General features: G+C 40.9%; 1 long non-coding RNA gene across 1 annotated transcript in view; it reads right to left on the reverse strand.

Annotated features, from left to right (window-relative positions):
- Positions 1-3,242: 3,242 nt before the first annotated feature.
- The window catches only part of LOC135972917 (uncharacterized), a 28,349-nt gene continuing 16,527 nt past the window's right edge, over positions 3,243-15,064 (reverse strand). The window contains exon 3 of the long non-coding RNA XR_010589535.1: positions 3,243-3,591. This is a non-coding gene — a long non-coding RNA (uncharacterized LOC135972917). The remainder of the gene's footprint in view (positions 3,592-15,064) is intronic.

Genomic DNA, 15,064 nt, shown 5'->3' on the forward strand with positions numbered 1-15,064 from the left:
TGTTAAATTAAAATATGCTGCAAAATTCAGTGCTTCCAAGTAAATTTAACGTTTCCCCAAAGAAAAATTTGAGACAAAATTTAGGTATTCAATTAACAACTGTTATATATACACAAGAGAATCTGATTTATGGGAAGATGTTTACACAGGTAATCATTTTATTTTGACATGAAGCCTCTGGCTTTCCCCCAGACTCTTGTTTAATTAAAGTTAAACAGTTTAATACCCATTGACTCCACCAGCATACGAAGAATTTAAAATTGAAGAGGGAGGAGAACCTTATACATGTTTTATTGTACTGTAATATCATATAGGAGTTCAGTGAACTGCAAATCTACTGGATGAACTAGAAAGAACCCTAAATGTCACACCTGAGATTTGGGCAAAGCAGTATTGACAATCCAAAACAATCAGAAATCTGAGTAAGTCCCACAGAAATCATGAGATTGTCATGATAAATGTCATTAGATTTTTTTAAGTAGTTGTGAATTGAGTTCTCTCTCTACCTTCTGGCTTTTTAGCCATTAGGATGCACTCACCTCAGACATTCAATCTGTCCTCTACAACTATAAGGGCTAGAATCTCGCTTTAAGAAAAATTGATAGCTGAAAGTCTCATGCAATATCATGATTTCAGCAGATGCAGCTTTATGGAAATACTAAAAATAGAGAGAATTGCATTCAAATCATGACAGCTGGCAGCAACACAGAATAGCATTTTGTCTCTGAGGATATTTGAGTTATCTCCATATGCTTTATCTTTATATTAAGAATAAGAGAGGTGCCTAGAGTCCCCAGCTGAAGTCAATGCCCTACAGGTGCTAACAATGTCAGTAGACAGGGCAAAGAAAATGAAAATATCTCCTTATTACAGATAGGGAACTGAGGCACAGCTTGAAATTAATCAGGCTACTTAACAAGGGGCACATTTAAGCCCCTCGCCGAATCATGACCTAGAGTGACTTCTTTAGGGTCACCCAGGTAGTCTGCAGCAGATTCAGAGAATCGAACCTCTAATTGTACTGTTTGCACATGTCATAAATGGAAGAAGTGACCTAAACTCTGTAGTCATAACCCCAACCCACATCATTCTCCTGGATGGCAGTGCCCATGAAGAGGGCAGGAAACTCTGTTTTTCTGCCTTTTCCCATCAGCTCGGGTTGTTTAGTCTGACAAAACGAAGGCTGAGGGGGGATATGATTGCTCTCTTTAAATATATCAGAGGGATAAATACAAGGGAGGGAGAGGAATTATTCCAGCTTAGTACTAATGTGGACACGAGAACGAATGGATATAAACTGGCCGTGGGGAAGTTTAGGCTTGAAATTAGACGAAGGTTTCTGACCATCAGAGGGGTGAAATATTGGAACGGCCTTCCGAGGGAAACGGTGGGGGCGAAGGACCTGTCTGGTTTTAAGATTAAGTTAGATAAGTTTATGGAGGGAATGGTTTAATGGTAAAACATATTAGCTGAGGAATACCGAGCAATGGTAGGTAAATAGTATAATGGCTAACAAAGGTTAGGCTGGAGACTCTTGCCTACATGCTCAGGGTCTTACTGATCGCCATATTTGGGGTCGGGAAGGAATTTTCCTCCAGGGTAGATTGGCTGAGGCCCTGGAGGTTTTTCGCCTTCCTCCGCAGCATGGGGCAGGGATCGCTAGCAGGAGGGTTCTCTGCCAATTGAAGTCACTAAAACACAGGATTTGGGGACTTCATCAGCAGAGTCAAGGGAAGGGTAGGGACGGTTTTGTGGCCTGCAGCATGCAGGGGGTCAGACCAGATGATCATAATGGTCCCTTCTGACCTTAAAGTCTATGAGTCTATGAATCAGAGGGGGGATAGTTTGCTTCCTGGAAAAGAAAGTGAGGGTCCAGCCCCAAAATTCTGGAGAAAACGGGGCTTTGAATGGCTGCCTTGTGCACCCATAACAGCTCTAGGATCCCATGCAGCTCTATGTTCACCATCTGGCCGCATGGCTCTACTGGAGCTGTGCGGTCAGATTGCCCTGGCTGCAGCTCTCCAATGTGTTTCCCTCATCGCAGAGGGAGCATTGCTGAAGAGTTAGTGATGAGTACTTGCATAAGGGGGAAGCCCCCCTCACTTCCTGCCCTGCCTTCTTGTGTGTGAGGAGGGCATAGATCTAAAGAGCATGGTCAGGTCCTCGCTGAGGCAAAACTCCCATTGGCAATCTCATTATTAATTCAGTGAAATACAGGGCTGATAAGAGAAATTTTAGGTTAAATGATCTCAGTGGGCAAGTGTTAAGAATTATAGAACCATATAGCCAATAGGCCCCACATAGGAAGATTAGTCTGCATAACTACTAATAAGCAATTAAGCTGGGTCTGGCCAGGCTAGTACTTTATCAACAGAAGAAGGTCTCCCAGTGCCTCAAATCAATGTTTGGATGATGACTCCACTGCTGTATCCGAATACTAGGAAGATTTTATAACATAATAGAAATATTTACCAAATGGAAGTAATTTCAACTGGAATTGGAAGCTATTAACTATTATGTAAACAATGATTTGGAAAATTCTTGATACTGAGCCAGTTTCAATTCCCAGAAAAATAAAAAGGTTAGTGGTCATTAAAATGAGGCGGATAGCTTGGACTGGTGCCAAAATCTGGTGTCAGCAGGCATAGGGTAAGTATCTTCATGCAGGTCTGCCAATACACCTCAGAGAATCATCCACACAGCTCTTCCAATGCACCTCATTCCAGATCTGCAGCTGGCATTGTCGTTCCAGTCCCTGTCCTTGTTATATCAAAATGGAAGGTGATTTTATGTTGTGGAAGAGATTCTCTAGTGTAGAGTTTAGGACCTCTCATGCTAAAATCAGAGCAGTGGTCCATCTGCTCCAGTGACCTCTCAGATACTGGCCAGAACCAGATGCATTGTGGCCAACTCTTGCAATATTTGGTGCTTTTTGTAGAGCCCCACTTCCTGGAGGCAAATGATTAAGTTAAAAAAAATTCAACTCTCTTAAAAAAGAGTTTCTAGTCCTGATGGTTGTGAAAAAAAGCCCCAAAGTGTTATCCAAGCGCACCCTAACATAGAACAAGTTGTAATGTTGTTTCCTCCAATCCTCCATGCACAACTGGTTTTCATAAAAATCAAGACCAACAAAAAAAAAAGTCTACAGAAATGTCCATTTAGTCAAAAACCCTATTTTCTATACTAAAAAAAAAAAAAAAAGGGGGGGGGGGGAGGTCTGATGGAAAAAAAATTTGATCAGCCTTACAGCTCAAAAACCAGAGGGCAAATGTATTTTTAATTTAAAATGATGATAGATTGGGGATGAATTATCTTTCTTGCACCTGCAAGTGTTATTTGGGAAGCCTTAACCAGGGGAATTCTTGGTAGTATGTCCTAATGTTGCTGTACTTCCAGGAACCAAAGACATAATGGGGCCTAGAGATGCAGCAGAGGACTTTTGTGCAGATGGTCCGGACCGCTTGTGGATCCCAGGGTAAGCCTAATAGTGCTGAGATTGAATAGGGACAAACTCCTCACTGGAATCCTCATGGAGATTTGTTCCCTCTGAGCCTCCTTCACTGGTTTTCCTGCAGGAGGATTGGTTCCAGCCTATAAGCAGCAGATAATGCAACTTAGAAAAGGAGCAGCACAATATTAAAAATTTCTTTACAAGTAGGGCAGCATCCAACAATCCTACTAAGTCTTACTCAACTTTCACAGCACTATTTGAAGAAGCCAAGATGTCATGTACAAGCTGGTAGCAGTTGTCCTATCCAAAACGGCTATGCAAGCTCCCCTTCAAATCTTAGCCACTGCATCACATTAGATTTCTAATGTTATCCATGTCACGTTGTGCTGGACGCAGAGCCCTCAGGGAAAGATACAGCCCATGTCTTTAACTCTCTAAAGCAACATGACATATGCATTGTGTTAAATTAAGTTAAGCATATCAAACAGTGTTATATAATCTAATGCATGTGTCACCATTCTTTGCTTACTTTTTTTTAAATGAAGTTTTTTTCTGCTTCTGGATGGAAGAATTAGAGACACCTGAAAGAACAAATATTGCAAGTAGATGGGAATCCTAGCAGCTTGATACCCATATCTTCTAAGTGACATTCACTACTGTTTAGATGCCCAGGTCATTTTGAGCTGAAACCTGTAGCCCATATAGATCTAGTATTCAGATAGCACCTATCACCTTTGCATCTAAAGCCCTTGCTACACAGGAGATTTTAGCCACTGCTGTAGCTAAACTAGTGTCGCATTGGTGCAAACCACTTGTATAGACGTAGTGCACAGTTACAAAACACAACTGTGATTTGAACTGGTGCAGTTTTACTCTGGTTTGAAAGAGCAAAGTCAGACAGAACTCCACTGGGTTATCTGCTTACAGGTGATTATTGCTCATAACTGCTACATTGTATAGGAGCTTACTCTGCAAGTGGTCCCACAACTCAGAAAGTAAGGAATTGCTCAGCATGATTAAAGGTGGCTGCAACTAGCCCTTAGTGATTTTTTTAAATGGGAATCTAGCTTCCTCCATCATTGTTCTGTGAAGAAAACGTGAAAATAGATCCCAATCACATACACATTTGCTTGAATGAAACAAATGAGTGAGCTGCAAAAGGTGTGTTGGAGCTGAAATCTGAGATCTCATGCTCATCATAACCTTCTAGCCACTTGCCAGAACTTCATATTCATAGGCCACACCATGAAGGGATCCATGTCTAAGTAAAGTAGCATATTTAGCACCATTTATTAATTGTCAGTGTTCAGTTGAGAGGGAAACCAAAGTGTTGTTGCCTGATCTATGGATTGTGTATTAGTGATACTGATTACTTAAAAATTCCCTGTTAACACTCTGAGGTTTGATAGGTTCTTGTCCTAAGATCAGGCCCAGTATTATTAAAAGTATTGTTTAGTTGGGAACCCCAGTGTGTATGGTTGCAACACTCGCACTTAGGAAAACCCTTCTGCATTTGTAATAGTTTTATTAACACACTTTACACATCACCAACACTCTAACCCAACAAGGAAGATATAGATAATACAGACTGTACATCTGAACATCCATACTCACATCATCCCTTGCAGAACAACCTGAAATGTTAGCCATTATCTTCCAGATCATCATCACCATCGACAGTGGCCATCATCCTGGCACCTCTCACGGGCTACATCTTTCCCTCCTCAAGCACAGAGCCTGGGATACCACTTTTATATGTTACACTGACGCCACTATGCCTAATGCATATTCACTAGAGGTTTCTTCCCTCCTCCTTATTTGTACTTCCTCACCCTACTAGTGTTGGAGTCCCCTTATCCTATAGGTTAGTATAGGAATTATTTTAGCTTATAGAATCAGAATTGTAGGACTGGAAGGGACCTTGAGAGGTCATCTAGTCCAGTCCCCTGCCCTCAAGGGGCCTAAGTATTATCTAGACCAGTGGTGGGCAACCTGTAGACTGCGGGCCGCATGCGGCCCATCAGAGTAATCTGATTGAGGGCCGTGAGACATTTTGCTGACATTGATCGTTCGCAGGCACGGCCCCCACAGCTCCCAGTGGCTGCGATTCGCAGCTCCCAGGGAAATGCTGGCTGCAATTCCCACAGCTCCCATTGGCCAGGAACGGGGAATTGCAGCCACTGGGAGCTGCGGGGGCCATGTCTGCAGGTGGTCAATATCAGCAAGATGTCTCATGGCCCGCAATCAGATCACTCTGATGGGCCGCATATGGCCCTCGGGCCACAGGTTGCCCATCACGGATCTAGACTACCCCTGACAGGTGTTTGTCTAATCTACTCTTAAAAACCTCCAATGATGGAGATTCCACAACCTCCTTAGGCAATTTATTCCAGTGCTTAGCTACCCTGACAGTTAGGAAGTTTTTCCTAATGTCAACCTAAACTGCCCTTGCTGCAATTTAAGCCCATTGCTTCTTGTCTTATCCTCTGAAGTTAACGAGAACAATTTTTCTCCCTTGTAGCAACCTTTTATGTACTTGAAAACCATTATGTCCCCCATTCAGTCTTCTCTTCTCCAGATTAAACAAACCCAATTATTTCAATCTTTCCTCATAGGTCACGTTTTCTAGACTTTTCATCATTTTTGTTGCTCTTCTCTGGACTTTCTTCAATTTGTCCACATCTTTCCTGAAATGTGGCACCCAGAACTGGACACAATATTCCAACTGAGACCATATCAACACGGAGTAAAGCGGAAGAATTATTTCTTCTGTCTTGCTTACAACACTCTTGCCAATACATCCCAGAATAATGTTTGCTTTTTTTTGCAACAGTATTACACTGTTGATTCATATTTAGCTTGTGATCCACTATGACCCCCAGATCCCTTTCCACAGTACTCCTTCCTAGGCAGTCATTTCCCATGTTGTATATGTGCAGTTGATTGTTGCTTCCTAAGTGGAGTACTTTGCATTTGTCCTTATTGAATTTTATCCTATTTTCTTCAGAGCATTTCTCCAGTTTGTTCAGATCATTTTTAATTTTAATTCTATCCTCCAGAACACTTGCAACCCCTCCCAACTTGGTATCATCCACAAACTTTATCAGTATACTCTCTATGCCATTATCTAAATCACTGATGAAGATATTGAACAGAACTGACCCCAGGACCTAACTCTGAGGGACCCCACTCAATATGCCATTCCAGCTTGACTGTGAACCACTGATAACTATTCTCTGCGAACAGTTTTCCAATCAGTTATGCACCCGCCTTATAGTAGCTCCATCTAGGTTGTATTTCCCTAGTTTATTACTATATATGTTAATTCTTTGCCAATGTAAGTTCACTGTTAAGAATTTGCCAACATTTTATCCTAAAATATCCAAGCCTAGTACCAGTTCAGTGTTCTTGTGGTTACCTGGTCCATTTTGTACAAACTTCCCTGTTAAAAATGCCTTTCCCAAAACTCAGGGTGACTGTCAGGCCATCTGTGCCAAAGTTCATGAACCTCAAAACCTTATGCTAACTGCTTAAGCTTATGCCTCACGGAATACAGGCTTGTAGGTTCCTTATATTATTCCTTATATCTTTAAACTAGTTCCATGGGCTAAAGTGTGAAGAAGAACACAGAAATCTGTTGTCTAACACACTCCAAATTGTTCAGTTCCTTCACAAGTTTCCTGTAAGGTTACTTTAGTTTTAAAAGAATGAGTTAAATTTAAGGATTACCTAAATCCTGAGCTACTGAATTGCACGTACTGCAATTAGCCAGCACAGGGGCACGGACAATCAATTTTCATCATTCATTAATATTGTTGCCCATTCTTCTGACAGCAGTGTTGCCTATCTGTAGATGTCTAGGGTCTTGGAGGTTGGATTCCAACTTGAGGAGAAGTCAGTGATGCAGAGTCTGGGGATAGCCTAAGTGTAAGTTGTTTGTTTACACATCACCAGTCCTGTCACAAAGGTGGTCAAATGGCATGCAGAGCAATCCTCTCTCTCAGGAATCTCTGCCCAACACCAAGGTACAGTTCCAAGGAAGCAACTCTGCCTTAATGATTGATTCTACTCAGAGACCAAGGCAGAGAACAAGTTATTGTGCTGTTCACACAGCTACCTCTCCAAGAAGCACTTTACCAGAACCTCACATAGCCAAAAAACACAGCATGTCTTCTACGACTAAGAACTTGCTCATACATTATGAAAGAGAACTTGGAAGACTATGGAAGACACCTGGTGCCACCTGCCTTAACAATGTCTACATCTACACACTTTTTGTGTCTCAGCAACATATTTGTAAACAAATTAATAGATCCAATAATCATTAGTGAACCCTAGTTCCTTAGTTCTATAGCCAAAGCCTAACCTTGTGCCTCCAACCAATTCACTCATCTTTGCTAAGTTGAAAAACTAAAGCAGCTACAAAGGGCTAGGGTAGAATTTTCTGGCCCTATGCTGACCCTGTCAGTGTAGACAGCTCCCCACCCCCTAATCAGGTCCCAGTTTAGAGAACGTTCCAGGAATGTTGGGGGTAGAAGGGGGTGGATTAGAAAAAGGAATGGGATCGTTTCCTCCTGGCTTCAGCACAGGGTCTGCTTGGTGCAAGAGAAGATTAAAGCCACCTTCCCCAACCACTCTGGGCTCCACCTTCTGTGCTGTGCTTCATTATCCTTTGCATTAGAGTAAGTCAGGCAATACTTAGGCTAAAGCAGTTCTCTGAGCTAAGCTTATAGGGAGGCTAGAATAAGGCATCATCATGAAAGTTGCTTTCAACTTCTCACTGTAGAGATGACCAAATCAGCACAGCCACTGCTGCGGAAAAGAACAGTAAATTCTTGCTAAGCCCATTGTTCACAGTATTACCATCCTTCAGGGGCTAAGGGCTCATAAGGGGAAGTCAGTAAGCAGCCAGTCTAAGCTGTTTTGTGCCCTATGAGGCTGATTCAAATAATTAACTACTTGAGATAAATATATCAGTATTCCTAAAGTCTCCTCCTAGCCCATACAATAAACAATTTATAGAAATACTGTCATAAGGTGTCATTACTGTTCCATGGAAACAGTGTTGCTTGATTATGCATAGTGTCTGGCTACAAATGAGGGGTCTAAAAGCCAGCAGTGACTGGTAGTAGTAGACTTAGTGGTTTTTCACTAGTCTAATAACCACTTATTATTTGTATGAATCCCTGGAACATAAGGATTTGAAGAGAACAGAAAGAATCACTCGTTTGGCCTGGCAATGCAGAGGTGCTTTTAAAAAAAATTATCATTTTTTTTTTTTTTATTAATTGAACAACTATTTGGTCAACCCCCTTGGTCCATGAATAGCTTTGAGCAGGTGTCATTTGACTTAAACATAATCTCATTTCTTTTCTAGTGGGAAGAAATACTGGGGCTGATTCTCTCTGCTCTGGCCTTTTTGTGCTGCAGAAGGGCGTGTTGCTTAGCTGAGAATTTCCCCAAGGTAGGAAAGTTCACAGCTGGTGTGAAGCCAGAACTGCCAGCTCCTTGTCATGTAATGCAAACTAGGTAACATGAAAAGACTCCATGTTTCAAAAATTAAATCAAATCTCTCAAGAGAATTATTTACAGTGATACTGCCACTAGCATTCATGCCACGTTCACACAGTATGACTTCCTGGTGCCTTCTCCAAACTCTCCCTCCCTGCAATCTGTACTCCTCCCTCCAAGTTCCATGCAGGTTGCTACAGCTACTGTTCCAAATGTCTCCCTCACCTCAATGTAGAAAGCATGATAAGGGTAAGGTGAAGCATACATCTCACTTTGTCAATTCTCACCTGGTATATGGTTTCTTAGGGACTGGAGCCAGATGATGTAAGTTAGAAGATGTAGGGACTAGAGACAGAACCAAACCTACTGCAGCTTGAGAATCATGGAGTGCTGATCAGCTCCATAATGACCTTTACTTCAACCTCCCCCTTGCGTCAAGCAAGTCTTGACACAGGAGAATCTGGCTCAAGAACTTCATTAAAGTTTTTTTTTTAAAACAGCTATTTTGCCTGGATGGTATTTGTAAACTAAATATCCCTTTAAACTTAAGATATTCTGCTAAACTCCTGGTTCAGTTTAGCATAGAGGAAAAAAGTAACTAGTAAACTATAACAGTTTCTAATGTTCCAGTCATTTGAATCAAACAAAGTGACATTTGATGGTGTCAGAACAGCTATGTCTGGCTAAGTTTTCTTGCTTTATCCCTTATTCATCTGTCAATGTCTGCAAGTTATTACTACTACTGTCAAAGCTGACATCTGACCCATCAAGCAGCAGCATTTTTCTCATTCCCAGTGATGATTTTATTTAGCGATATGACAGATTTTGACATCAGTCCCATTCTAGTAGAAGAGAAAAAGGACCACCTGCTGACATGTTGGTGGGAGATTTCTTTTCCATTAGAACACTAAACAAGATCACATGTAGAACAATGTTGACAGAAAACATTCCACCTGCTTTTTTCCCACAGGGATATTAAAAATAAAAATCTATATTTTTTAAAGTAAGTTATAAAGAAAATGTCTGGGGGCTTATCTCTTCCTGCCATTTGATCTGCCACATGCAATTGCATTAGTCTTGTGTCAGGACCAACACAGAATCAGTATGATGACATGTTCAACAGGAAGCTTATAGAGGTGCTATGGAGTTTGAAAAATGCTATTAAAGTAATCTGATTATTTTTTCAGAAGTTCCATCTAAAATTGTGGCCATAGTTTTTCATGTCTAAAGTTGCGTGTTTGGAAGCATTCATTGGGGCAGATGTACAAACAGGGTTTACTCAAATCAAGTGAGTAGGGGACCTCACTACATGCAACCACATTTTCCACTCAGTGTTTCTTAATCTGTAGGAACTTGGGTACACAAAGCTAGGTCTTCAATTTTATAGACCAGTTCAAACATATGGTCCACTGTGTTTGTTTTAATTATACTCAGACCAGAAAGATAACAGTAGTTACCCATCACCGCACACCTCACCCATATCTACGGTAATGTGCGTTTGGTTTTATTCTCATGATGTAAAGAGAAGGGGGTGCATTTGCTTGGCAGAAACGGGGAAGAGACTGGAGTGGGCAGTCTTTTATTTCTCCTTGCTGAAACTCTCCTGGGCATTCCTCCCTGATACCTTCATCCCTTTCCCCACTCAAGTCTGAAGCCTGATAGTACTCGGTTCTGTACATACATATACTACTCAATAGCGTTCCTGCCCTAATGAACTTACAATCTAAAGAGACAGGACAGGCCAATGATGGGGAGATAGGAAATATCCCCATTTTACAGATGTGAAAGATTCAGATCAAATGACTGCCCAAGGTGACACAGGAAGTCTCTGTGGCACAGCCAAAGTTTGAAGGCAGATTTTCTTGAGTATCAGCCCAGTACCTTAACCACGAGACCAAAACTTTGTCTAATTCTGCTACCTTCTGACATTGGCAAAATAAAGTATGCAGTTATACTGTATGGAGTATTCGAATATTTTTTTAAATAATAGTTACCTCTGACATAGCATTTTACAAGGCAGAGTAAGTATCATTATCTCTATTACAGATTGAGAAACTGAAGCACAGAGACTGGCCAAATGTTGCCTGCAAGCATCAGAGCAAAGAATATAAGACAAGTTTCTTGCCCTCCAGTTTAGTGCCCTATTAATTATAGCACTTTCGAACCGACATTTTGTCAGAAATACAAAGCTTATGGGGCCGCCTTTGAAAATCCAACAACAAATTTTGTTTTATCTGAAGATAAAAATTTCAAAGTTACTTACTTTTGAAGAGGGTTTTGTGATAAGTGCTTAGTATCAAATCGATGATATCTTAACTAATATGCTTAGTAAAAGCAAACTAAATGTGGCACCTAACAAAGTGGAAGGATATATTCTAAACTTCAAGAAAAGAAGTTGTGCTGTCTTAGAGGTCAGTTAGTAAATTTATGTTCAGTGTGATTACCTTTCATGGGATGTATTCACTTTAAATTATGTGTAATAGATATTTATTATCCATAAGGGTTTCTTTGCCAAAGAACCGTAGACTTCTTGGGTATACAGTTGAGATATCCAGGCTGAAAAGGCAGAGCAAAGACCATGTAATAAAATATGAAAAGTTAGCAGATATTAGTATAAATGTTCTGAATTGGTAAACTGCACGAACAGCATTAAAGTAAGGAAGGCCTTGTATTTAAGGCATTTGGCTAGCACTCAGGAAATCTGACTTCATTTCCTAGCTCTGCCAAATATCCTGTGTGACCATGGGCATTCACTTAATCTCTTTGTACTTTAATTCCCCCATCTGTATATTGGGGATAAGGATACTTACTATTTTACACCTTCTGTTATCTGTTTAGATTATAAACTTTTCAAGGTAGGGACCATCTCTCACTGTGTTCGTAGAGTGCCTATCCCAATGGAGTCTTGATCTCCGTTGGATCATCTAGGTCAGGGATCAGCAACCTTTGACATGCGACCCATCAGGGAAAGCCGCTGGTGGGCCGGGATGATTTACCTGCAGCGTCCACAGGTTCAGCTGATCACAGGTTCAGCTGATCACAGCTCCCACTGGCTGCAGTTCACAGTTCCAGGCCAATGGGGGCTGCAGGAAGTGGCGTAGGCCGAGGGACGTGCTGGCCACCACTTCCTGCAGCCCCCATTGGCCTGAAACGACGAACCATGGCCAATGGGAGCTGCAATCGGCCGAACCTGCAGACGCTGCTGGTAAACAAACCATCCCGGCCTGCCAGCGGCTTTCCCTGACAGGCCGCATGCCAAAGGTTGTCAATCCCTGATCTAGGTGCTACTGTAATACAAATGTTTTATCTGATGATTGTAAAGTGGTATATTTGAAATAAACCAATGATCAGAATTTTGTTTCTAATGGACAAGAGGCAGCCACAACAAACCACCATCTGGGACATCTTCCTATGAGCTTGTATAGCACCTTGCAGAAGGGGCCCTTCGGTGCTACCATAATACAAATAACCTTTAAACAAAGGAAAAGCCAGAAAACTTATGTACATCAGCATAGATAGCTCCCTTAAAGCCAGTGGAGCTATATTATTTACACCATTTTAGATTGAGGCATACAGATTTAAGCACAACTGTAATTTTGCCTAATCAGGACTATATATATATAAAGCTGTCATTTGCTGAGAGCAAGCTAGCGTTCTTGACTGGTGTCAAGTGCAGCAGAACAAACACAAGGTAAATCTATTGACACATCTTTGCTGTTTGTTTGTTCAAGCACTGATAGGAGAAACCTCCAGCTGTGTAGTTCAAATGGGCAAAAGTGTCAAAGCTGAGTGTTAATGTGGTGGAGAGAAATCAAAGGTTTGTTCTTCCAATATACAATAAAACCAGCCATTAGGACTGTCTCAGCCCTTTCATGTGCAACCACATAATAAGGACAGAAAAGTGGATTACAGAGGAAATTTAAGATTTATTTTTCCCCTCCCAAACACTTAATTCAAAAGATGTTTATACAGGTTCGCAGAATCATACCCATGTTTGAGTGAGACTGGACCAGTATTAGTTCAGCCTTCTGCCGCTATTTCTGCCCTTGAGTTGATTCTACATCATCCACTAGTCATCTAATTCTCCTGTATTAGGTTATACTTGGCATATTTTTTTACTTGTTCTTGAAGCTGAAGTATTTCCGAGGGCCATATTCTAAACAGAAGACCTGCTTTAGTCCTTTCAGAATTAGGTTTACATTGAATATGTCTGCTGCATTCTCTGTTAAAAGGAAGCACTCACCTGGGACCAGATCCTGAGGAACCTGGCCACCAGTTTCTCCAGTCTTTCTGAACATGAAACAATAAAATTTTAAATGTGGCTTATACTATATGGTGATAGGTCCTATAGGGAAACCTAAGACAGCTAAATCTAGATCATTCGCCTGCTCAGTGTTTGTGCATGTGTCATGTCTCCTAGTGGTTGGCCCTACAAGGATAAGAGTGTGGCACATGAGTGCTGATTTTTTTTCAGAGATGCTGAGCTCCTGGGAATCTTACAGATTTCAACTGGAGTTGTGCATGTGCTACCCCTCTCAAAACTACATTCTTAAGGCCTGATTTTAGTCAATGGGAGTTTTGTCATTAACTTCAAAGGGAACAGTATCAGGGCCTTACTGACTTCTGTGAGACCGCTCCCTTATGTAAGGGTTTGCAAGACTGGGTCCTAAGTGTGCAAAGCTTTGTTCTGCCACAGAATTAATTCTGTTTCCTAGTCTCCCTCTTGCTTAGCTTTGCAAGCTTAGAAACTACAAGGTACTGAGGGCCCTCATTGCCCATTGACATCATCAGGCCACAGCAGAAGTTGCTCAGTACCTTACAATTATTGGCTGTTGGTTTTTTAAAGTGTTGTGTATCAGGAGGACTTTACACTCATGAACTGGCTTATTTACAGAAACAGGTGCCGCTAATAATTGACCCATAATATCCGAACTTTACTTTTTAGTACTTTGTTCTTTCTAGGAGAACTTTTCCATGAAAAGTTTGACATATACTTTTCTCCTCTGCAACTAGTATGTAGACATTCATATTGTACCTTGAGTTATTTAGAAATGATAATGCCTAGCATGACATTTAATTCCACTAAACTTTATTTTTCCTGCACTGTGCTGCAAAGCCAGCTCTGTTAAGATAAAGACATGCAGCATCACTAGAGATAACGTAAGTGGCAACAACACATCTTAGATGTGTTCATCGGGTGAAAAAAATCCCTTTCTTCATGAGCAGAATAGCCATAATCTATAATTCATTTGAATTGAGTTGTAATAATTGAGTTGAGCCACACATTCATTGAGTTGTATCCAAAATACAGCTTTCATTGAACATAAGTGGAACGGAACGTCAAATATCAACATAAGACTCATCCTGCCACATTAGTATATCTACAGTGATAGAGCCTAAAATTTGTGTTTCTGAGGCAACAAAATTAACTATGTAATAAAAGTAAATTATGTATTTGAAGACCTGGGAATTGAAATCCCATTAATGGAATTATGTTTAGAAGAAACCATCTTCCCCGGCACTGATTCCTGCCAACATGTTTTAATTTTGTTTTGAAAGGAGAATTTTGGTGTTGAAAGGAGAGTTTGGTCTCGATAGCCCATTTATAACTTGGCCTGTCTTCTTAAAATGTAATGTTTATTGACTCTTTTTGTTAACCCGAAGCTACAGTGTTTCTTATAGTAACAAGCTGGAAAAACAAGAAATACTTTTACTGTATTTTTGATAAATTCACACAATAAACTGTTCATAGTATTTTAATTTAGGAAGGGAGCGCTTTAATATCTGCTACTAAGGTCCATTTCTTCCCCATAGGCTTTTTTAGTTGACTAATTTTCAGATTCAAGCTACAGGTACAATGTAGCTTAGCTTTGCCTTCAAGCTTTCTCCTATTTCTTATTCACAAGGTTGTACTACAGGACCACACACACAGCAGTCCTTACCCCTTTATGGCCCTGCTCACCTCATGGTGGTATAGGCTAGCAACAAATCCCTACTCTTGTCAGAGGGGACTTGTACTCCAGAGAAGTATCTGCGTCACAATGCCTAACAGGGCTACTTCTAGAAGGTACCACATACTCATCACCCTTTACCTGTCAGCAA

Source organism: Chrysemys picta, chromosome 7 (genome assembly GCF_011386835.1).
Source record: "Chrysemys picta bellii isolate R12L10 chromosome 7, ASM1138683v2, whole genome shotgun sequence".
Lineage (NCBI taxonomy): Eukaryota > Metazoa > Chordata > Testudines > Emydidae > Chrysemys > Chrysemys picta.